At 31.6% G+C, this 26244-nt stretch overlaps 2 protein-coding genes across 5 annotated transcripts in view; both read right to left on the reverse strand.

The window, feature by feature from the left end:
* Nucleotides 1-26244, reverse strand: part of LOC129949726 (tetraspanin-6-like) — a 332660-nt gene that overhangs the window by 252517 nt on the left and 53899 nt on the right. The gene's annotated exons all lie outside the window — the stretch shown is intronic.
* Nucleotides 1-26244, reverse strand: part of LOC129949706 (probable serine/threonine-protein kinase DDB_G0282963) — a 79098-nt gene that overhangs the window by 44709 nt on the left and 8145 nt on the right. The window contains exon 1 of one of the 4 annotated variants that reach the window (XM_056061323.1): nt 9809-10355. The exons of the other annotated variants lie outside the window; for them this stretch is intronic. The gene's annotated coding sequence lies outside the window, so the exon portion shown is untranslated. Of the gene's footprint in view, nt 1-9808; nt 10356-26244 lie in introns of those variants that run through there. 4 annotated transcript variants of the gene reach the window in all.

Raw genomic sequence — 26244 nt, forward strand, 5'->3', positions numbered from 1 at the left:
TTTTTTCATTTTTATTTTCAAGATTAAAAATACCAGTGGCCCCCACAAAAATTATTTGGTCAAAAAACGTGTATTCTAATTTTCTCAAAAACAACCGATATTTTGTTTTATAATTTTCGCTTATGTTTTTTTCTTACTGAGGCTTTTTTAATATGAAACAAATATTTTTGTATTGCTCCACTAAATGTAACTTCATAGAATCCTTAATTTGTTTTTAAGTTTTTCTCAAGAACTAATCAGCCGATATCTGTATTTTTTTGTGTACAAGCTCTTATTCTGTGCAAATAATATTTGATGATCAAAAATTATTTTTTTCCGAAACTCGATGTCTTAAAATGGAAATGTAAATCGTAAATTAATAAGCTCTAAATAGTAGGATACCAAAAATATTTTATTTATGTACATATACAAAAATAATATAAAACAAACTTTAACGATTTTCAAATAAAAGATGGCGTTTAAATTTTTGAAATCTTAAAATACAGGAAATATTTCTAAAAACACTCTTTGGATACATAGGCACATTCGTACGACGTTAAAGTTATATTTTTTAAAGCTTTTATTTTGATATTCAATTAACATGTAAGTGGTACCCGTGGCATGATGGTTAGTGCGTTGGACTGTTTTTTTTTTTTTTTTTTTTTTATACATACAAAAAAAGACAGTAAAATATAAAAACAAAAAACGTTAGATTTGATGCTGTGGTTGTTCTAGTTTTAAGTAGTTTATAGGTAGAATAGGTAGTTTAAGTTAGTTTAAAGTTTTATATTAGGGACCTTATTTAAGTAGTTTTTAAGCAAAAATAAAAAGGATATTGATATTAGTTTTTTTTTTTTAATTTTCTAATTAATACAATAATAAATAAAATTGAATTGAAGTTAAAATAGATCTTAGGGCCGAAAGGCATAGTAATTAGTGTTATAGTTTAACTTAATGGGACCATTAAGTTAGTTGTAAGTTATGGATAATTAGGCTAGTTTTATGAATTTTTGTCTAGCTTTAAGATAGGTTAAGAATGAAGTAATAAAAATGAATTAAAAACAAAAAGTGCGTTGGACTGTCATGCTAGAGGTCTTGGGTTCGATCCCTGCCTATGCCATCTAAAGTCTTTTCACGGGTACTGCCTCTTGCGAGGAATTGACAAATTCTCCAAGAGTAACGATTGTCATGAAAAAGTGCTTTCTCAAAATTAGCCGTTCGGAGTCGGTATATAAACTGTAGGTCTCCTCCATTCCTGACAACATTACTCGAAAACAGGAATGGTTGAGAGTTGTAAGTCACTAGGCCTTGGTTCTCAACGGACTGTCGCGCCACCCAATTTATTTTTTTTTTTTTTTAATTAACATGTATATTTTTTTGAAGAATTTAAAAGATAGGTATTTGATTTGAAGCTATGTCATTAGAAATGAAAAACGGTATCAGCCAAATAAACGCCATGAACTGAACATGTCCTTTTTATAATTTTTTTTGACGAATTTGCACAGGTGCGTCCTCAAAATCTAAAAGAGTTCCAATGCAATTACATTAACATTCAAAGTAAGGACATAATTGAAAAAAATACAGCTTCAAAGGTGAAATGTGCCAAAATACAAGAGTAATTAAAATGAATCTTCTTCGATTTTTTCATTATAGGAATTCTTTTGGAAGAACACACAACAACTTTTGAAATTAAAGGTGTATGGGGCCAATTAAAGCTAAAATTGGTTTTCATCATTGAAGCCAATCGTTGGAATATTTTAAGCAGGTCGTTTATAAGCATTAAACATTTCTGTAAGGTTGGAAGAAAACCTGATTAAAATCCACTGACAAAATATTAGTGACAGAAATCTGTCATTGGAATTGTGTGAAATTGGAACATAAATCAGATTTTAAATTTGTATGAAAAACAGACTGTTACAATTTTATAAAAAAATTACTGAATGTTGAAAACAATGTTTCTTGTAAAATAAAATTGATTTTGAAGCCTACATATATCTAAAACTTTTCAGTCGAAATTCAATTTTTACCAACTTTGAGCAATGTTTTTTTTTTAAGTTTCTATTTTGTATAAAAAAGCTGTCAATTCGATTTTCCTCAAAATTTCACCAGATGCCAAAATTGTTCTTCTTCGTTGCACAATTGTGTTGGGAATATAATAATTTGTATTCATACAATTTTCGAAGTGATAAATATTTTTTTTTCAGTTTTTTTGATTTATTGAAAAAAAACTTTAGTTGGATTTTTTTTCAAAAATATACTTGTTTCGTTATCACATTACAATACATAATATAAAATCTAATTCAAATCTCTAGGATTATTGGTTCGTGAGATATTTAGGGTTAACCAAAATGTCCACCCCTTTTTTAACTGTAAAAAAACATCACACTCAATTTTCTTAAAAGCCCTTTCTGCATATTTTTGCACTATTATCTGAATAACAGAATTTATTTTAAGTCGATATCTCTTCTGGTTCTTGAGCTATGGACAGCAAAAAAAACGTCGCAAACGTACGGACTGAAATGTCAACATTTTCAATTCGACAAATCGGACCCATTACAATAACTTCCTATGGAGTGTTCAAAATGTCCCGATTGATTTAAATAATAGCTTCAACTGGCCCCAATTAAAACTGTTTTAACCGTTTTAATAGAATTTGAACGCTAAGACGTTTTTAATTGCCATATGTTTTTAAAGTTACATCTGTCAAATTTACTGTAATTCATTTAAACTGTTTTTCTTTAGTATTTAATGATGAATATCCTCTCGCAACATTTCAAGCACTGCGCTATTTTTACTGCTTCACTGGTTTAGAACACGATCAACCAACACTCGTACCTTGACAAAATTTTAAATCTAGCCAAAATATCGCTGATGTCCGTGGTATCGGCGTGTGTTTGCTAAATAGGCGCTGTAGTAATTGTAAGCTCACTCTAATTTGTACCAAACAAATCTATAGCGATAATGCCTATTTCTGGATGACGAATTTGGAATCCAAGAGAGTTTAATTCATCATCAAATTAATTAATTGCTGATTATGAGCTTAGCCAAGTAGAGGTGTAGAGAGCCTTGTTTTCGAAACTTCAATTTTATTACATGACACATAAGCTTACAAAATTATTCAAGGTCTGATTCCAAGAATTTTTTTGAGAAACGCATCGAAACAATCCAAACATTTTAATATACCAAATAACCAATCTTAGGCTTTTTTCAAAACTCATCAATTAGACTTCAAGCTGAATAATTGTCCCAAATTACTTTTATGTAATTTGATCATAAAAATACATGACGTTAGTCTTTGAACTAATGAAATAATTAATATCATCAGACCATTACTTTCACCAACTTGAGGTGGACTTGATTTTATAGACGAATGACTTAAAATAGCTGATTAACCTTTTCGTTCATGAACTTCGCCGTTCACCATGATGTTAATCTTGGATTTATTGAATGTTTTGACATTGACAGTTTGGTCATCATGTTTTAAGGGTGCGTCTGTATTGTAAAAGCTCAAAGTTGTCAAGTTCCTATTGAAAAACCGTTTATTTAACCCTTGAGTCATTTAATCCCAATCCCAACTTGCACACCACACATATATGACCTAGAAGTCCAACAGCCTAACAGAACAAGTAACTTTTTTGTACTACCTTTACCATATTAAAACACATGTGGTTTTAGGCTTATTTTTTTGTAATGGCTTTAAGGTTTAAAAATAGTGACAATAAAATTAACTCAAAAGTTCATATATCCAATTCATTTGCTGTCTCAGTTTATTGCATGCATGTTCCTTACTAAATTATATGGTTTTAAACTTTTCATGGCTAATTGAAGCCGGTATGTACCTAGATTTATTTTACTTCTGAAATAAATTTTCATCACCATTTTAAATGTTTTTATGTACAATTTAAAAATAAAGAGAGAACAAATTATTATTGTTATAAATTCAATAGCAACACGTTTTTTGTTGGTTAGAATTTTGTTGTGTGTGTGTTTTCTTGCGGCTTATAAAACAAGTGATTTACTAAAATAAAACACGCTTTTAAACGTCACGTCGCTTCGTCGTCGTTGTCGTCGTTGGTCACTCGTCACAATCAACACCACAACACCACTTCTACCGTCATTGTTGTTTTATTATATGTTCATTAAATAGTAATTAAGAATTTTATTCAAAAAATTGGAACGGCACCAAAAACATCGTTAATTTTACGCTTTTTTTCAGACACAACCAAAGAGCAAGGTCATAGTTTATAAAAAAGACATTGCTTTGAACTTACCGCAAACTATATAAAAAAGATGATAAATATCTACAAAGTGACATTTTGTATAGCTTGATGTGTCAAAATGTTTTTATATATGTCAAAAAAAAAAACAATGTTGTAATGTCAAAGGGAATATTTTATCCATGCTGTGGTGTGTCCTTAGAGCTCTGATGCCTCTGAAGCTGATTTCATCAGTTATTTGCATGAAAGGATAACACGTACATAACATAGTCGCGTAGAAAAAATGAAAATATATACTCATCCACCCACAAAAACGTTTTGAAAGAAAACTATGTATGTCAATTTATTACATACGTATGTATATTAGACAGCGAGTATGCACAGACAAACTGACATACCATATGCATAGGTATGAACTTACACTGTGCATTATGTCAGCTTAGATAGAAATGTAATATTTCTATAGAGTGAATGTTGTTTATTTTTTTATTTGAAGATTGTAAATATTTGCATTGCGGTTGATGCGTCTGATAAAAATTGCTCATTCATGTAAGTAACTTTTGAAAAGAAACAATAATTAAAACATCGTATATACTTCATAAACTTGTACTATAAGCTTTGATTTTTATTTTATTTCGTATATATGTAAAAGAAGGTCAAGACTGTTAGAATTGCAAATGTAACATTTTTACATATTTCATAAACGGGGATATGACTGTGACAGTGACATACATTATAATATTGTTTTGATGTTGGGTAGGTATGGTTATTCATGAGACTTTTCTGTCAGCTCTTGTTTGTGCTTTTATGTGGAAAAATAAAAGAAATCGTCAAAAAGTAGGATTTATAGTCGTGAGAAAATGAAAACCTGGACACGCTGTTGTATCTTAAAATTCTATAACAAGCATAAGACTTTTGCATTATTATAATTGGAGCCTTACAATTTTTAAGAATAGGTTGGAAGAGAGCATGTTGGAATTTTTGTTTGTTATAGGCCATCAGTGTGATTGCATTCGCACTAGCCAAAAAGTTATGTGAATGTTCAATTATTTATTTAAAATTGAAATATATTAAATAAGCTTAATGTGTAAGTAAAATAAATTAAAATCGTATTTTATTTTAATAAGATCAGGCCATTAGCTTAATGCTTTCTTAACCTCTATAAAAATTCATAGTACTCGTTATAGTCTTCTTCAATACGTTAAGTTTTATGAGAGTTATCCTTAGGTATTAGTTCTGAAATATTAATCGAAAGTTGGTTAATAAGACAGATATAAGTTTTTCTTAAAAAATTTCTTCAGAATGATAAAAATAGTACGTCTACGCCTTAGTGTCCTATAATTAGGTTTTTTTCACAATGAGGCCTGACTGATGGAGAGATATCTGTAAAGGTGTTATTATTTTCAGCTGCCAAATCACCATGGCAAGTTATAAAACTGACAAAGACCTCTAAGTGACAAAACTTTACCATTCGCATTTTTTTGCGAGAAGGGTTTTTTGTAAAGCATCAGGGATGCTTTACTCAAACTCTATTTTTCCATTACATTTGAATATTTTAAACTTTAAGACCTCGTAAATCGAAGCAATTTTAAATTAAAAAAAGTTTTAAAAGGTTCTCGTTGAGCATGACAGTCCCATACTTAAAAAATTCCAATGCAATTCAATTCACACCAGCTTCTTTCTCATCTTTAAGCGCCTCAAGATGGTGCGAAGCACCACTTAGTCAGTGTTGAAGTAAAACTATCCCATTCTTAATTTTTCGTTTGTAATTTTCGTTTGTAATTTTTCGTTTGTAAATTGTTTAACGGTTCTGCCAATTCCAGTTGTGTTTTTTCACATCAAACCCAAACCTTTTAAAAGAGGCTGGGATGCAACCCACACTGATAACTTCCCATCCCGTCTGTCAATTTGTCTTGCTTGAAAGTTTGCGATTTTCGTGTTGGGTTAAAAAAGTTGTCAGATTTTTAGTCGAAAAAAAATGTTTACCAATTTTAGTAGCATTTCTTAAATTTTTATAATTTGGATGAATGCAACTAATTTGAGAGATATCAAAAACAAAACATCAATTTTTACCAAATTTGCGTACTATTTCTTGTAGATTTTATTTTCTTATGAAAAACGGACTGTTGGATTTTTATAAAAAAAAACTACTGAATATCGAAAACAATATTTTCTGTGAAATAAAAAAGTTTGAAGACAACATTTTTAATTTTTGAAAAGATATTTGAGTCGAAAGTAAATTTTTATTTAGTTTTAGTGTTTTTTGTAAAAAAATAGATTTTCATCAAAGTCTTACTGAATGTTGACAACTATATTTTTAAAAGATAAAAGTAATTTAAGCCTTAAGTAATTTAATGTCTTAAACTTTTGAAAAGTTATTTTAGTGGAAAATCAATTTTTATTCATTTTTTTAGGTTTCTTATGTTTTTGTAAAAAAAACTGTTAATTCAAAATTTCTTAAATTTGAATTTTGAAACAGAAATATTGTTTATATAAGATAAAATACGTGGGAAGCCATAATCTCAACTTTTTAAAAAGATGTTTTAGTCGCAGTTCAATTTTTACCAACCTTTGTCACAAAATTTAAAAACGTTATTTTTCATTGCACAAAATTGTAGTGTAGATAAAATCATTTTTTATTCGTAAAATTTTCGAGATGACATATTTGTTTTGAGTGTTTTTGGTTTATACAAAATCGTTTATTGGATTTTTTTCAAAAAATATACTTGTTTCGTGTCACGTTACAATATATTATATAAAATTTAATTCAAGTCTCTAGCCTTTTTGGTTCATGAGGTATTTAAAGTTAACCAAAATGTTCACCTTTTTTTAAACTGCTATGGTAAAAAAAGCACCCACGAAATTTTCTTGAGAGCCCTTTCTACATCTTTCTGCAATATTATCTGTATAATAAAATTTATTTGAAGTCGGTACCTCAACTGGTTCTTGAGCTATGGACGACAAAAAAAACATCACGAACGTACGAACGTACGTACACACGCACGCACAGCCATCTTTCCAAAAATCTTTTATTTCGACTCTAGGGACCTTGAAACGTCGAGAAATGTCAAAATTTTCAATTTGACAAATCGGACCAAATACAATAACTTCCTATGTGAAGTTAAAAATGATAAGGTAGTTGGTGAGTTTTCCACAATAAAAAAAAACGTAACTAAGGCCGTTGCCCACTAAGATATTAGCCTTAATAATATTTCGCAGATGTTATTTGACCGGAAGTCTTGTACCGTCACATAATCGGCGGTCAACTAAATTTCTCAGAAGCTTTTATGGCACTCCTATTTTCAATACCATAATAAGAAACTCCTAATAATAGACAACGATTATACTGGTATGTCCAAAAGAAAGAAGCACCTAATGATATGCTACTAATTAGTGTTATAATAAAGAATATATCGAATATCTTTGTTTAAGTGCTACCAATAGATCTGCTCGAATTATCTGTCAATTTAAATCGCGTTAAAAAGAAGCTTAAGACACTCTTCAGAGTCTTAATTATAGCTACACAAAAAATCATGTCATAATATTGTTCCGTTAGAACGTGAAGGACGGACAAACAAGCAAACAAACAAATTGACTTTGTCATTTATAATAAAAGTATATATAGACAAAATTAATGACGAAGTAATTGCATAAAATACAACAATGTGTACGTAAAAAAACTACATGAAAGGTTAAAGAAATTAAATTAAAAATAAAAGTTCTCTTGGATATACAAATATTATATTGTATATAAATTCTTGGCTGCCAAAACAAAATTATTTTGAATGGTAGGATAACAGATTGGTTATTGATTGATAATAAAAATCATATCTTTTGGCAACATTTCTACCAATTATTTTGACTTGACTTATATAAAATAAATTATTTCTTTTTAAATAGTTTGGTATTCTTTTAAATTGGTTTTCATTAAAAATATCTTGAATGAAAAAGGCTCACGAAAAGTGACGTGGTTTTGTTGCATGTAATCATTTGAAGGTTTCTATACTATACTTATTCCATGAATATTTAACGTTATTAGAACTCCAAAAACAATTTAAACTTAATTCATCATTTATTATGGCGTGAACTTTAAACATTTTGTTGACCAATTGATTTTAAAAGTAATTAAACACTTAAAAATTCTTACAGAACTAGCATCGTCTAAAATTCATGTATTATTAACCTACTCAATTTTACAAAGCAAAAAGTGTATTTAAACAAATTAAAAGAGACCTTTTCAATAAAATTCAATATGACCTTTTTTATGGTATTATTTAGTAAAATAATACTTTTGATGATGTAACTCAGTGTTAATCTAAATTCCAATTTCAAATTCAACTACAAATTTTGTTTTGTATAAAAGAAGAAAAATAATATACTGACCCCATAGTGCTAATTCTAAGCCTTAGGTATTAGCTTTTAGACTAATTTCAAATATATTTTTTTCTCCACAAAGTGGCGGCGGAGTTAGCAGTAGCGTGGTGGCCAAGCCAAATAAATTCCCTGTTGATTCCACATAATTACGCCCATCCCCATTATTCCTCATTGATCCTATTTTGTGTGAATGTCCAAGTTTTCATTATACAACAAAAAAAAATATTTTACATAATGTTTTATTTCCTTTATATATAACAACAAAAAACAACAACAAATACCTAATATATACCAACAACATCCCCTTAGAAAAGAACAAATTCATAATTCCCATGAAACCATTTAGCTGTGTTGTTATCAAAGCTTCAACAAAAATAAAACCGGTGTGGCGGTCTTCCTCAAAAAAAATGAAAAAAGGAAGAAAAATAAAATTAAAAAAAAACAAGCAAACCATAAACCCAACCCAGATCGGAAGGAAGTATGATGGATACGTTTTATTCAAAAAGTATCCCTCAGAAGGCAACACCAACAAAAAATAAAATAAACAAACACAAGAAAATAATCCATGTTAAGCCGCCACACTGCGGGGCAGCGCCCTATAGCAAGGACGACATAGAGAGAAACAAAATACATATTTTAAGGGAAACACGACATTCTTTTTTTCATTCGGCACTTTCGGCACACTGGTTTGGGCCGCCCTCAACTTCATCCTCAAACTACCATCTTGAGCCGAAAATAGTTGCCTTTATTTAAAGCACCACCGACCGACCGCCTGCTTCTCCCTACCACCCCCTCTATAACATAAAAACAATTTCACAAAAGAAAACGGATGCTCAGTTGCTTTTGTGTTGGGGGGAAAAATCAATGGTAATTTTGTACTTGCTCAAAAGTATATGTACCCAAATGCAAAAAAGGAAGCTTATAAATTTTGAAACTGACTTTCGCGGTCTCCCTTATACTCCCCCTCATTCTGATCAGATGTTATGTTGCAACGTTGCAATTAAAATAAAAACAAAGTACTTATACGAAACATAGATACATTTTCACCAGAACTGTGTCACAAAGGGGCTTTAAGCCATAACCACCATATCCTACTTCACTTCCTAAGGACGAAACGAGAAGACAAACAAATTTCTACTTTCACTCTCCTTTATCACAGCACAGAACATTTATCAAATAAAAAAGAAAAGCATTTTCCACTTTATACCCGATTACACAGAAAATTGCCAAAAACTCACCGTTATCCATTTCGTTCTTCAGCACAAAAAGGACTTTTAAGAGGCAAGAATAGAGGTACCTACTCGAGTACAGGGATGAACACAATGAACGTGGGTAAATCTTTTATACTATGGTATATGTTTCTGTATTCCAACACTTATTTATCTCCTTCTTTATACATATAGAAACAGAAGTGCACTGAATTTATATTTAAAAATAAAAAATAAAAACCAATAATCGTCTGGCGAAGGCAGTTTCTTTTTATAGCCTTTTCAGGAGATAAAATTGGCTCGTTTCCGGGGTAATTTTCAAGCGCGACATCGATGTTTTGTGTTGCGGTTAAATGAACCAATAAACGTGAATGCACTAAACCACAACACACCACCCAACTAACTGCTATCGATAACGTGCAAGGATTTTTCAATTTATCGAAAATGTCCTTTTGCTCTATGGAAAACTCAATTATGTATGTGCCCTTTCTGCAACGTTGGAAATTCTATGTGGTGTATTGGAATTTTGGAATTAATTTTTTTTTTCGGTTCCCTTCACTATTTCCAGAACAGATTCCGGTGAAAGCTAAGAATATACTGAAAATTTTACGTTGACAGGACTGACGTGAGAGTATACCGTCGAAAATTGTATAAGACATCCCGAAAAAACGAAAAAATACTCGGAGTAGGAAGCAAGTACTCAAATCAACGTTCGTCGTAGTCGTGGTTGTTTGTATCCTTGAAATGGGGAGCATCCAGCAGTAGTGTTTCAATTCACATACTCTTCGTCGTACAACACGCAGAAACTTTATAAGGAATTTAGCCCTATTTTGCATGGCTATGGATGATGATGGGGGTCTCTCAAAAAACTATATTTTCATCAGGATCTAAGTGCGCATGGCTCATGAGTTGGCTTTAAAAAAGCTTTGATTTGATAGTTGATAGAAAATAAAAGCATGGTATGGGTATATTATGTACAAGAATGTACACAGAGGAATTAATTTAATGCCGGTATAGGACGAATATAGAAGTAGATTTTGTTCGTCCTTTTTTTGTATAAGAGAAGAGAACAAGTATCGATTCACAAAATAAATATCTTTGAGGTTTTGATGTGAATTAATTTTGAATCATAATAATATTTACGTTCAATTTTCCCTCTTGTATGCTTAGGCAGATTTTTGTTTGTTTTTGTGATCACTTCGTTTAATAGTTGTTTGAGGTTTATTAGATTGTATTTAAATATATAATTTTTCTATACGATTTTTGAGGTAATGACTTGCTGGAATTTGTAGTGAAGGATTTTCCAATAAGAAGTTTCTTTTTGAATAGTCTGCTATTTTGACAATTGCTTAATCTTTTCTGGACATTGATATATACAAATTAGTTCTCACTGTCCATTAAGTGTATGATGGGATTCAATTAGAAAGTGTGGTCCCTCAAGGAATTTGATGGAGCACACAGACCCAATTAGTAGAACATTCACGTTGGTGTCAAAATATCAGAAAATAACATGACATAATACATTTTTCACTCGCTTTTGAGAGTCTGTTTTCCAAATAAATTAAATTTCAATTTCGAATCAAATATAAAACCCAATTTTTTAAAACATTCAACGACTTGTAACGGAAAGTTATTTAAAGAATAGTTTGAAATAACAAAGTTCAAGCACACTTGTTAAATTCTCAACATTTGGTCCTTCGAGCCGGATTTGCAGATCTCCCATGTTTGGGGACAGACAACAGACTACTGCTGGGCAGAGACAGAGGCCCGTGTAAGCATTTACGAGTCAGTGTTGCAGGTTCATGAGGGGTTAGATAAGTTCCTAGTCTAGAATGACAATGAGACATACTTAAGCACTGAAATATTCATACACTTGTCAACATTTAACAACAAATCATTTGATATGCAACAATCGACAAAAGATTTACGATCATTCTGAAGCGATAGAAATTTGAATTACAAATCCTAGACTAAAATTTTATATCACCCGCATACATGAATCAATCCGAATTATTTATAACGTTTGGAAGATAATTAATAAAAAGTATGAATAATAAGGGACACAAGTGACCACATTATGAAACACCAGAAGTTACCTTGATAATGTTCAAATGGTAGACATGTGCATTCAATAGGACGCAAGGGTCCAAAGGTTTTTCTCAAACCTCACCTCTATCTATCAACTTCTACTTTAAAAAAACTGTGATGTATACTACGGCAACTGCTACCGAGAAGAAAGACAGAGTCTATTTGGGTGTGGATTTGTTGCTGGAACTAGACTCAAGTGAAATGCCTTGAGTTTCAACAGTGTGAGCGAGCGCATCACAACAATCCACATCTAGGCTAAATTCACCAACATAAGCCTAATATGCGCACATACCCCAACTAAAGAGAAAGATGAAGACACCAAAGATATATTCTTTGAGCTCTTGGCCAAGACATATGAGCAGTGCCCTGGCTATGACATTAAAATTGTTTTAGGGGATTTTAACGCCAAGCTAAGAAGAGATGACATCTTTGGTGGTACAATCGGCAGATACAGCCTGCACGAAACTACATCCGGCAACGGAATGAGGCTGATCGATTTGGCGGCAGGGCGAGACGTTCTGGTAGCTAGTACACAGTTCACATACCTTGATACACGGGGACATGGAAATCTCCTGATCAATCAACTGTCAACCAGATTTAACACATCGCGATCGACGCATGACACTTCTCCAGTATACAGGATGTTCAAGCATTCCGAGGGTCAAACATTGACTCGGACAACTACCTCGTTATATGATTACGGATATCCCGATCCAAGCCAAAACACGGAAGTACTGTGAGAAGATTCGACGTTAGAAGCCTACAATTACAAGAAACTGCCATGTCCATTTCCGATCGAGTCTCTAATAACCACTTACGAAATCCTACATTAAGCATTGGAAACCAGTGGCAACATTGACTTGCAGCCATCAGAGATGCCGCCTTTGAAGTTCTAGCTTTTACAAGGCCACCACAGTGGAACCCCTGTTTTGACGACGATCGCCGGCAAGCTCAAGCAGCTAAACAACAGGCATACATATCGGCACTATGCACAAAAGGATCAGAGCTACTCGCGAGCTCTACGAGCAGAAGAGGAGATAGGAACACTGGCTTCTTAGATGAAAAAAAAAACGGCGAAGACGGACCGTTTTCATTGTAAGGGAGGTAGAACCACTCAACCAAGGCGACGCAGATCAACAATTCCGCCTACCCGACTTCGATGAAGTAATAGCTATATCTAAATTGTAGTCAAACAAAGCTGCTATGGCTGACGGCGGCGGCGGCGCGGTGTCGCTGCCGAACTATTCAAAGCAGCAGGCGATGACTTGGTAGTGAGATCTTCTCTGCTGTATTATGTAAACGTCTGAAGCCGTTCGTCAATAACCTGATTGGTCCTTATCAGTGTGACTTCAGACCAGGTAAGTCCACTATCAACCAAATATTCACACTACGGCAGATCTTGGAAAAAGCCCAGGAGCTTCAAATCGATACCCACCATCACTTTATCGATTTTAAAGCCGCGTATGACAGCATCTATAGGGAAGAGCTCTACAGAGCAATGTCTAGTTTTGGCATCCCCGTCAAACTTATCCGTTAGTGCAGAATGACGATGAAGAATGCACGCTGTGCTATCAAGGTCGAAAAAGATCTCACTGATGCATTTGATGTCAAAAAAGGTTTTAGAGAATGTGATGCACTGTCATGCGAATTCTTCAACATCGTTGCAAAACTCAACCGTCAACACTTAAGGCACAATCTTCCAAAGGTCCATCCAATTACTGCGATACGCCGATTGTGTTGACATAATTGGAAGATCAAAGCGTGATGTCAGTGGAGCGTTTTTGAGCATTGCGACGGAAGCAAAGAAGATGGGTTTAGTGGTCAATGAGGGCAAGACCAAGAATATTAGTTGTCATCAAACAGAACATTGAACAACGACGTCCTGGACAAAACGTCACCATGGACAGCTATAACTTCGAGGTAGTTAAGAATTTCGTCTACCTAGGCATCGCTATTAACACAGACAACGACACCAGCGCTGAAATCAAACGAAGAATAACTCTTGCAAATCGCTTAGTCCAACGACTAAGATGGCTAGGTCACGTAGATGGAAACCAATGCTCCGTCTTCGAATCCACACCCATAGGACATCGAGGTAGAGGAAGACCGCGGAAGTGGAAAGTGACCTTACCCAACTTGGAGCGTGAAACTGGACCGAGCTAGATGGAGGAGTTTGTTTGGTGAGGCCCTAGTTCACACAGGACTATAGCGCTACCTTAAGAAATAGTATAAAAGAATTTTTGAAAAATTGTACTTTATATTTTTTAAACGATTAATTTTTCAAATTAAGTATTCTTTTATTATACAAAATCGAATGAGAGCCAACTTTTGATAGGTATACAATCATTTTAAATGTTGTTAAATAAGAATTTAAAACAGTAACACTTTTCATTGTAATTTTTGTAGCTCTCTTTTTTTTATATTTGACATGTTCAAATTACACAGTTATTAAAAATGGATTGATACCAGCTTCAAAAAGAACTAAAATATTATTTAAATCACATAAAATATAGTGAACATTGTGCAATCACAATTTGAAACACTTAAAAACATTTTTGACAATAGTAAAACTGTTGTGTGTCGCTCAGAATTTGAGGACATACAGCCATAAATGTGTGTATTTTCAACGGAAAATTTCATATAATGGAAGCCATGGTGGTCATTTTGCTGACAGTAGAAAACATTCCTCTACATTCACAGATTTCTCTTATCACGTTAGTTTTATTCAAACCAAAACTTTACAATATTTTTTTAAGTGTGCCAGTATTTTTCCTGTCTGAAAACAATAGAAATTTTTTTTTTTTTTTTATTTTATTTTATTATTAATTAACATATAATAAATTACATATTAACTTAATTATTATAAAGCCATAGCCACCAGGCTTTCAGCTAGTTTAAAAAAAAAAATTAAATAAATGTATCTAGTTGAAGAGAAGTTAGTAGGTTATATGTATGTTTAATGTTTAACTCTGAAGGAGATGATAGTATATCACATAAGTTAGTGTCATTGAAAAAGGTTCTTGAAGTTTGTTTAATTTTTGGGCAATCATAAATAAAATGTTGAATTGTAAAAGGCGAGTTGTTATGGCAAAATTTGCAGTTAATATGGTACACCTGGGAGTATACGCACTTTTTTCTTTTGAATTTTATGTTCGTTTTACTAAATGTTTTTTCTTCGGTTTTAACAGTGGACATTGGCTTATGGAAATTATGTTTAACAAATGGTTTATGGGTTAAATATTTATAAGTATTTTTTTTGTCGATAATTAAAAAATATGCGTCAAGACAAGGTGTAATTGTCATCTAGTGATGAGCCCAACCATTACATCGGGGCGAAACGCATATAAGAACACCTATGCTGGTATATTTTTATTTTCATTTTCATGATTTTAAATTAAAATTTCATTTTCATGATTTTAAATCATATTTATTAAAGATAATCAAAGGATTATGTAGGAAAATAATTTATTTTATATATGCAGCTATAAATATGGTTCATTTTTCTAAGAGTTTAACATTATAGTCATTATTTATAGTGTTAGTAAACTAATTTTATATTTTCTCTGTCTCAATGAACTCTTTATAATGTAATTAATAAATTTAAAATTCTAAGTGCTCCCACTTCAATAAAGAAGAACAACTTTTTCCAAATTGCTGTTTTTTCATTATTTCATGAAAAAATCAATCATGTAATTGATTCAATTTAAAATATAAATACATAAATGCAGTCCCACGACATTTGTTTATTTATAGTTTTCTTCATATGTGGAGCAAACTCTTGTAGGAAAAACACTTAAATTACTTAAATATTGACATTTAATAAACTTAATTTGTTGCCGTGAAGTTGCAATATACACTCGCCTCCTGTCATTCAAAATTCTCCTTAAATCAAATAAAATCCATATTTTGTATCAACTTTTTACTTTGTTTCTAGACTTTTTACCTTTGAGATAACGTATTGTTGTGGCTCATACATATCAGCCGTGTTTTTTTTCTTTTGATAAAAAACTTGATTTAAGAAAAGCATTTGCATATGTTTATGCCGTCTGGATAAATTATAGAAACCCAAAGACCACCACGGGTGGAGCATAAGAAGACAGAAAGAAAATAAAACAACAAATTAGCATTTTTCTGGTCCCAACCTTGGCCTTATCACAATAAAGTTATCAAGTCTACATTAAAGTGAATTAAAGAAAAGATATCCAGTCTTCTGTATGAAACGGAGGCACTTAGGTATTTTAAAAGGTCAATGGTAGTACAAAGTACCAGGGAAAAAAAACTGATATAAAAAACAAACCAGCATAGCTCACCAGGGAATGGGTTTTATCCTTAAGTTGATACGTACATATATGTATATATAAATCTTTCTTAGGGTGATATGGTTTACCTATTCTCAGCTATAACAGTCACTGACTTTTATTTACTTGTATAGAGTAAAAAAAGAAGGTACAAAAACTGGTAGAGCAGGAAGCTTTAGGGTTAACTATGAAGTTCGTTTTTTCCGCAGTAGTACTCAATTCATATAAGAGTTCATTCGTAAGGAAATTTGTAGCAAATGTGTGTGGTTGTTGAATTAAGGGTTTATGAACCAATAAGTCATAACTCATATAGCCAAATCAATAGCATCGTCGTCGTCGCTCATGTGTCACTTACCAAACCTTTCATTCGTTTCTTTATATGCTATAAAAATGATTAGCCATAAACTTGAAAAATCCGTTTTTATAGACTGTGCATTTTGTAAGGAAACTTTCATAAGTTTTTTTTTATCAGATCCATTCAATTTATAGTTTTCAAATCGTTGGTTTCTAGTTTGATCAAAATGAATCCTAGAAAGACTATTTTTCAATAATTTTAAGGACGTAGGTAACCTTGTTGGTATTTTTCCTTGAACATAATGGAGTGAAATGAAAAACGATGTAAGAAGTGATGCAAAAATCGTTCGCATCGAACAGTCAAGTTAAAGATTGTAATCGTTTGAGAATACAATCTTTTATGATTTCATTCATTGAAGTTATTTTGAGAGTGATGAGATTTCAAATTCAATGCTAATTTGACTTTCATATTACCATTCTTTTTAAATTTAAATTCATTCTTTTGAATTTAAAAAAGTGAAGAAATACCAAAGAAATCAAAGGGTGAAGAGAATGTGAATGCAGAGAATGAATGAAGTTCAAATGATTGCAATCAATTGATTGGAGATATGTGATAAAAAAAAACATATTTTAAATAATTTATAGGCTAATAAACATTAATTCCAAGCTTTTAATTTTGTAATGTCTAGAAGAAGCCAGTTAATGAAGTATTCGAATTGTAATTATAAAAGATTACATTCCCAAATGATTGCACTCTTTTATGTGACTGTTCGTTGATGTTGCTCCGTTTGTGATATTTTTTTTTCAATGCAATTTATTAAATTCAGAAATGTACGTATGCACTATGCAGTGTCATCCATTTTTCAGTTTAGCAAGTAAATTTAATATTTTATTTCGTTCTAAAGTTTATCTTTGCCATTGTGTCTGATTCTTTTGAATCTGCTCATTTTAGGCTGTAAGTCGGCTATAACTTTAAAAAATATTGGCTTTAAATGCGTTCAAAGTTTTCCGTATGATTTTCGCATGATCTTGGTAGCCAGTAAAAGTTTCCCGAATGTAAAATTACTACTCATGCAACAAAGCCATAATTACAAGTCATGTTTTTGTGGCTTTTTGGCTAGTCTTGTTAGAACCACGTATTTTTTATGTCAAGATAGAACCACGTATTGTCCAACTTATTTTCTTCAATCACCGGCCAAAATGGAGGTGTACGACACGTTCATTTGTTGCGTACGCTGGGAAATCGATACACATATATATATGAAGCCGAAGAAAAGTTTAAACTTATGTAAAACAGAAATATTGTCAACAGAGCGTGCATTACGATGATACACAGGATACACAGGGTTTTAGTGATTATTTCCTCAGGCGGTCGATAGGTTTTAAACACCAGGGCTAACTTTGAAAATCGAAATGAATAACCTGGCCTTACATGTTTCCTAAAATTCGATTTAATTTAGTAACTAAGATAAAGTGTGGAGTGATATGAAATGTAATCTAATGAGTTTTAAAAGATTGCATTCATAAAAGTTTATTCTTAAATAACTAATTGCTTAAACACAATTTCAGGGGCAGAGTAATGCAATCGTAAGAAATTTCAAACTCGAGATTTCAACCAAACATGGCATTACGATGGTGGAGAGGTGGAAAGAAATGGGTCCTCCGATTCCGTCCGTCTGTCTGTCTGTACTCGCCCCTACAGCCCAAACCATTGGGTTGATTAGGTTTAAACTTGGTAATTAAGATTTTAAAAAGATTCGTGTTAGGAATTTTTATTGTTTTGTAAGACTAAAAATAAAAGTAATTCCGATACAAATTTTTCGGTCAAAACTCGAAAATTCGATTTTTTTTCAAATTGTTCTTATTTTTTGTTTATAACTAATCTTCTTTAAAATACACCAATATATTTTTGTATCGCTCCAAAAGGGTACACCTAATAGAACCGTTATTTTTTTAACTTTTCTCAAGAACTAAATAATAATAACTCGAAAAAACCGGTCATTGTGTTAATCAAATGTAAAACGTATGTTTATGAGCTCTAAATAACAGCATACTAACATTTTTGTTTAAACTCAAATAAAAAAAAGAGGCTGGGATGCGACCCACACTAATAACTTCCCATCCCGTCTGTCGATTTGTCTTGCTTAAAAGTTTGTCTATATGTACTCGTATCAATTTTTACCAAATTTGCGTACTATTTTTTGTAGATTTTATTTTTAATGAAAAAACGGACTGTTAGATTCTTATATAAAAATAACTGAATATCGAAAACAATATTTTCTGTAAAATAAAATAAGTTTGAAGCCAATATTTTTAATTTTTGAAAAGCTATTTGAGTCGAAAGTAAATTTTTACCAAGTTTTAGTATTGTTTTTTTAGAGTTTTATTTTTTGTAAAAAAACCGTCAATTCGATTTTCTTCAAATTCTATCGAATGTTGAAGACAATATTTTCTATAAGATAAAATTAGTTTGAAGCCAATATTTTATAGTTTTGAAAAGATATTTGAGTTGAAAATTAATTTTTACCAACTTTTGTTAAATTTTATTTTAGGTATTTAATTTTTTGTACAAAAACTATCAATTCGATTTTTTTCAAAATTTTACTAAATGTAAAAAACAAGATAAAAGATAAAAGCCAATTGAAAGATAAAAGTAGTTAAAAGCCAATATCTACAATTTTTGAAAAGTTATTTGAGTCGAAAATCAATTTTTACCAACTTTTATAAATTTTTTTTTAAGGTTTTTATTTTTTGTAAAAAAAACTGTCAATTCGATTTTTCTCAACATCTTTCAGAATGCTTAAAACAATATTTCTTATAAGATAAAATAAGTTTGAAGTCTAACTTTCAAGTTTTTGAAAAGATATTTGAATCCATATTCAATTTTTACCAACTTTTGTTAATTTTTGTTTGGTTTTTAATTTTTTATAAAAAAAACTGTCAATTCGATTTTGTTCAAAATTTTACTGAATGTTGACAACTATATTTTTTGAAAGATAAAAGCAAATTAAAGCCAATATTTCAAAGTTTTGAAAAGATATTTGAGTCGTAAATCAATTTTTACCAACTCTTATTAATTTTTTTTTTAGGTTTTTATTTTTTGTACAAAAACTATCAATTCGATTTTTCTCAAAATTTTACTGAATGTTGAAAACAATATTTCTAATAACATAAAATGAGCTTAAAGCCTTAATTTTAAGTTTTTGAAAAGATATTTGAATCGATATTTAATTTTTACGAACTTTGAGTAATGTTTTTTTTAGATTTTTATTTTTTATAAAAAAACTGTCAATTCGATTTTTCTCAAAATTTTATCAGATATCAAAAACATTATTCTCCGTTGCTCAAAATTATTTTGGAGATGAAATCATATGTTAGTCGTTAAATTTAGGAGGTGACAAATTTTTTTTTCAGTTTTTTTGATTTAGAAAAAAAACCGTTAGATAGATTTTTTTCAAAAAATATACTTCTTTGAGATCACGTTACAGTTTATTATATAAAATTTAATTCAAGTCTCTAGCGTTTTTGGTTCGGAAGATATTTAGGGTTAACCAAAATGTTCACCTTTTTTTTAAACTGCTATGGTAAAAAAACCACCCACGCAATTTTCTTGAGAGCCCTTTCTGCATCTTTCTGCCTTATTATCTGTATAACAAAATTTATTTGAAGTCGATATCTCTTCTGGTTCTTGAGCTATGGACGACGAAAAAAACGTCGCGAACGTACGTACGTACGTACACACGCACGCGCAGACATCTTTCTAAAAATCTTTTATTTCGACCCTAGGGACCTTGAAACGTCGAGAAATGTCAAAATTTTCAATTTGACAAATCGGACCCATTACAATAACTTCCTATGGGAAGTTAATAATAATAAAAACATTTATTTTAGTTTTATCAATATTCCAAAAGTGGTTTAAACAAATGCCGATTGATTTTTTCTTGTTAAAAAAATCCAGTGGCTTCATTAGTATCCTCTGTCTGTAATGACACTCTAAGATTCTTTGACATTTTAACCTTGACTTTTAATATTGACCGAACTCACCAAATTTTAGTATATCAATTTCATCTTCACATAATCTTCTCCTATGATGTCATTAGTTTTCTCATAATATGTATAACATATAATTAACAAAATAATCTATCTAATAGTGTTAAAAAGAGGATGAACTAAAATTCAAAGTCAACATACATCAAGACACATCCATAGATAGACTACACAGCACATAGTCCCTGACAAATAATAAGAGGGACTTATTCATCTAAAGCCTACAGTTCTGTTCTTATAATAATGGTGATGCGATGATGGTGACCATGGGGTCAGGTAACCTCCCACACGTAATATACGTCATATGTATATCTAGGACATTATAAGTGCTTGTATATTGTATGCAAAGGTTCTGTTGAATACAAGAGTTTACATATATAGTTTATATGTGATGTTGAACTCTTTACAACAAACAATAGTTAAACTATACTACATTAAACAACAGTGAAACAAAGTATGTGAAAAGGAAGAAAAAAAGGAAAAATAGAAGAAAAACAAAAAAATCAACCACAATTCTTTCAACACACAATATAACCCATTCATAAGAATGAAGGCTGTTTCGTCAACGTCAACGTCAACGTCGTCGTTGGTCTTCGTAGGTTTTGAGTGCGGCATCACATCGAATGTCAATAGCAGTGTGACTACTACTTAAGGCTATGTATATGAAGCATTTAAGTTGAGGCCAGCTTCAACATAATGAAAATGAAAAAATCGTGTTGTACATTCATCTATTGATTTTGCGGCAAGAGCACATCACATTTATAGCCTTTTATGTTAAAGCTGTACAAAAAATATATTGAACATACCGAACAGAGCTTTAATGTGATGTAAGCTTCTCTATATTGCAAAACTTGTTTTGTCGTATAGAAAAAACAATGGCGTCGTCAATGATTTTGGTTTCAATACACTTACATACATCGATATTGCCTTGATATAGGAAAAGGAATTCCTTTACAATATACAAACATATACATCCTCCTGCTGTATTGTTAGTACTGCTGTACTTTATATATAAGCTTTAATGTCAGTGCTACGTGTTGAGGTTATAAAAGACCTTTTTGAGACTTTAGAGTAAAAGATGTCGTAAAAGATAAGGAAAAAGTAACAGTTCTTAAAAACAAAAGACGCCTATGTACACTCTTTGAATTGTTAATTTTAATATACAGGTTGTGAGTAAAATAATTTGACTTGACAAAACAAACAAAAAACAAACATTGAAGATGGACAAAGTTTTGAAAATTGTTAGTAAGTAAAATAAACTTAGTAATTAAAGGTAATCGAACCATTGGAATCATCAATCATAAGGACTTATTTAACATTGACAGTTTATGAATCTATATAAAAATGGATCTTAAGGAACCAGCCTTCTTTCTAACTCTCAACTTAATACATTTCTATGAGCGATGATTATTCCAAGAATACAAGTGGTGACCTCCAATATTGTAAATTGTTCATGCCAAAAGTTAAGGTTACGGCACACAGAACGTGACGTGTTATAGGCCGCATTATAATCTACAGGAATCATTTTATTCGGTATATTCAAATAATTGGACTTTGTGTACTTAAAAATTAAGATGGGAACAATTATCAAATTTGTAAAAATTAATCCATCTTTCTACTAAGCGTAAAATTAGTTTTTTTGTCCATCTGAAATTGTTTGAAACCCGTTTAATTAAAAGAATCGTACAAACGCATTTTACACATTCTTTCACAAATTCTTCATTAAGCAATTAGCATTAAAATTGTAGATTATAAAAGTGATTAACAAAACTGTCCCAATTACCAATAATTGAAAAAACGTTCAATTCGAGTAGTATTGGACGGGTTCAAATCTGATATTTACAAAAATAAACGCTGGTGTGCCCTAGGTCTTCGTTTTGTCTCCGACACTTTTCCTTATTTTCATAAATGATCTTTTGTTTGAATCTTCTAACGCACTTATTTTTTTCGCTGATGAATGTACCCTCAGCTTCTCATATCATTTTTTAGATTCGCATTCTTCAGATGTGGACTAACAACGGCAGCGTATGATAAGTTCATTAAATTCAAATCAAAAACCGTGTAGAATTTAATACTTCGAAAATTCAATGCTGCTTACACAAAAGCGTAACCATCCCCCAATGCCACTATCCATGAGTGGTACTTGCATTGGGGAGACTGAACAGCTTTCAGTCCTAGGTATGTGCATTACAAACCACTTGTTGTTAAGTGATCACATATTTGACATCGCCAAAAATGATGCTAAGCGTTTAGGTTTTCTCCGAAGATGCAATAAGTTTTTTACCCCTTTTGATCTGGCTACAATCTATAAAGCTTATATTCGTCCGAAATTCTAGTACAATTCCCAAATCTGGGCAGGTGCTGCAATAACACATTTAAGTCTCTTGGACAGAATTAAAAAAAGAGCTCTAAGATTGATAGGTGACCGTTGTTTAACTAAAACTTTTCTATCTCTGCCGTAAGGTTTTATGTCTGTCATTATTGTATCGCTATTTTCATAAACAATGTTCTAGTGAAATAGCCAGTTGCATTTCTCCCCTCAAACAACTTAACCGTAATAACTGTTTTTTAGGAATGCCAATTAGTTTACCCTTGATCCCGATTTCAATGTACAGTGAAGTACAGAGATTTTTTTTTAATCGTACTATACGAATGTGGAATGCGTTACCAGACTCAATATTTCCCACAACTTTTAAAAGCTCATAGTTTTGATCAATCAGTTAAAGTTTGTATGTCATTCCGAAAATGGTACCACCGAGAACCAATAGTTTTTAAATCACAAAATCTAAGTGACTAATGATCATCTCTTCAAGATAACATAAAATGCACGACTGAGTCACACCAACTTCCTCATGTATCCAAATGAACGGTTTAAAAATATTTCCTGTCTTTTAAGACCAAAAAATGTACCTGCCGGAAAAATGTTTGTTCTGAAAAATTGCAATGTAATTTAATTTCTCAAAAAAAACTTATTTTTCAAAATGTTTTATTGAAAATGGTTAGAGCGGTTTTTTTTTTTTAATTCATTTCTATATATAAAATTTTTCAAATTGAGTTTAAAAATATTCTAAGAATGCAGTTATTAATATACGTTCGTGCAAAAATGATGACCCGTTTTCGAGAAAAAAATGTATTTCTAAAAATAAAAAAAAAAAAACAAAGACATTTTTGATCATAAAATATTATAAAGAAAGTATAAGGACTTGTGCGGTCATTAGTTCTTGAGATACCTTAAAAACAAAATAACAGTTATATTGTGGTACCCTTTTATTGAAAGAAGCCAAGTTCTGAAAATAGAAAATTTAATAAAAACCTATCAGTTCGTTTTTAACACAATTCAAACTCTCGATTGTTAACCAACAAATTTGTATACTTTTTGTCTTAACAAAAGCATGAGCAAATTACCTACCACTAATCGGTTTAAAACCTTAATTTCCAAGTTTAAACTCAATCGTCCCAATAATGGTTCGACTGTAGGGGCGAGGACAGGCAGAATGGGTCCCTTCTGCCTACAGTCGAACCATTATTGGGACGATTGAGTTTAAACTTGGAAATTAAGGTTTTAAACCGATTAGTGGTAGGTAATTTGCTCATGCTTTTGTTAAGACAAAAAGTATACAAATTTGTTGGTTAACAATCGAGAGTTTCGACTCCGTAATGTCATGTTTTATGAAAATCTGGAGTTCGAAGAGAATGCAATACTTCCAATATAGTTTCTCTATGTCATTAGCATCAGTATCTTCTGATTTCAACTATAAAACCGTTACCTATTTTTGAATACGTATAAGCTCCAACCACTTGAACAATGACACTTTTCTGCTGCTACGTTCTGAGACTACGTTTCGAAGCGAAAAAGGGCCTCATCACTGAATCATTTTGATTCAATTTAAGGACACATTCAGCTAAGATGGTGATCGACTGGCTTAAGTTTTTGTGCTATCCGAACTTTAACAACTTTGAGCTAATTGCAATTATAGATGAGGCATCGAAAAACATGGGTTTTCGTACAAACTACCGCCTGCAGCAACAATATTCTCAGTTTTTCGATGAATACGGTTTCGATTCTTGACTTCACTCTCTCTTCCCAATAGCTCAAATTTTTCCAACAGTTTGCCAGTTTATATTTCTAAGATCCCTGAAAAGGATTTCAGGCATTCTCAGACCTAATTTACTACTCATTACTAATAGAATTGTGCGATAGTGAATTCTTAAAAACAAAACGATTCATAAAAATTATATCCCCATTTTTCTTACAGTGATATATAAGTATGTATGCGAAAATTCGTTTACATTTCTGAGAATAAACTGATGAATAAGTATGAAAAAATCGTTTACATTTCTGGGAATACAGAAATCTCGGAAATAGTATAAATACAAATTTTTCAAGTTCGTATATCGTTCCTTATTTGGTAATGGCGTAGTTTTTTCTTGTCAAAAGATTATAGCTTCAAGAGTGACAGCCACCTTAATAGCAGGATATTCAATATGGAACCTTTATTTGAAAAAAAAACCTTTTATAAAGATAAACTAAATAAATAATATCATTTTAAAAAAGCCTACCACAAAAATTGTGCCATTAAACTTTTGTCTATTTCCATTAAAAGAAGTGTTAGAAATTTCTTGTATGATTAAAATAGTATAACATTATAAGTATGAATATATAGTTTTGTAATTTCCTCGGGACATACATAAAACTTCAATAGTCAGAAAAATAAAACAAAACGCACTTTATTCATAATCTTCGCTAAGGTTAACCAACTGCGAATATTTTCAAATGTACAATGTAGGTACCTGGATTTTCCTTAGGTATCCTCGAATGAAAAATACAATCTTAAAACGAAAACAAAACTAAATAATAAAACATGTATGAGAAATGCCGTTTGACAAGCACTTTAATTAACGTCCTAGAGCCTTTTGGTACAACACCCTCTTAAGAGGCAACGTCGAATATTTACAGTTCACTCAAGGATATTCCACGACAGAATATTATTATTATTCGTCTTCTTTTATTTTTTTTAAATCTGAATTTCTCCGAGTTCATCTGTCTGTAAATGAGTGTTCATCATCCTTGCCTCGTTGTGCCTCTGCCTCGTCCTGTGAACCACCAAACACGGTGCTACATAAATTTCGCTCGCTGCTACCTTACACAAAACCCAAACCCAAATCCAAACATGTATACAAGATGTGGGAGGAAGGCAAACTATATGCTAAAGAGAACGAAATGTCAACATACAATATGCTTCAATAAACCATATGTGTATGGTGTATGCAGTTAAGCAGGATCCACCTGAATCCTGTACCTGATTTATGTGGAGGTGAGTGTGTTTTGTGTTGTTATTTTTTTTTTTGATTTTTGCAAACGAGCAGATGTGTCGAGGACGAGTGCAATTCACAATTTTACGTATAGTTGCATTCTGCTGTCAGTTGTGTATTTGTGGCACTTGACATTGTGTGCAGACAAAACAAAAAAAAAACAGCTGAACTATGAACTTTGTGGAAGACAAACGCCAAAAGTTGTTCCTTATAAGTTTGAGGCTTTGCTGCCTATGCACAAAGATCAATCTGCAGTCAAGAAAAGGTCCGAAAAGGAGGAGGCATGAACTGACAAAAGACTTGAAACCAATGTACTTCGGAATTCTGCTCTACGGAGAATTAAATTCACTTTTTTTGGGATTCTATTCCCTTTTTAAAAATCGGGCCTCTAAAAGTGAATTTATTATCCCTCTTAATGGTTTTAAT

Source organism: Eupeodes corollae, chromosome 3 (assembly GCF_945859685.1).
Source record: "Eupeodes corollae chromosome 3, idEupCoro1.1, whole genome shotgun sequence".
Lineage (NCBI taxonomy): Eukaryota > Metazoa > Arthropoda > Insecta > Diptera > Syrphidae > Eupeodes > Eupeodes corollae.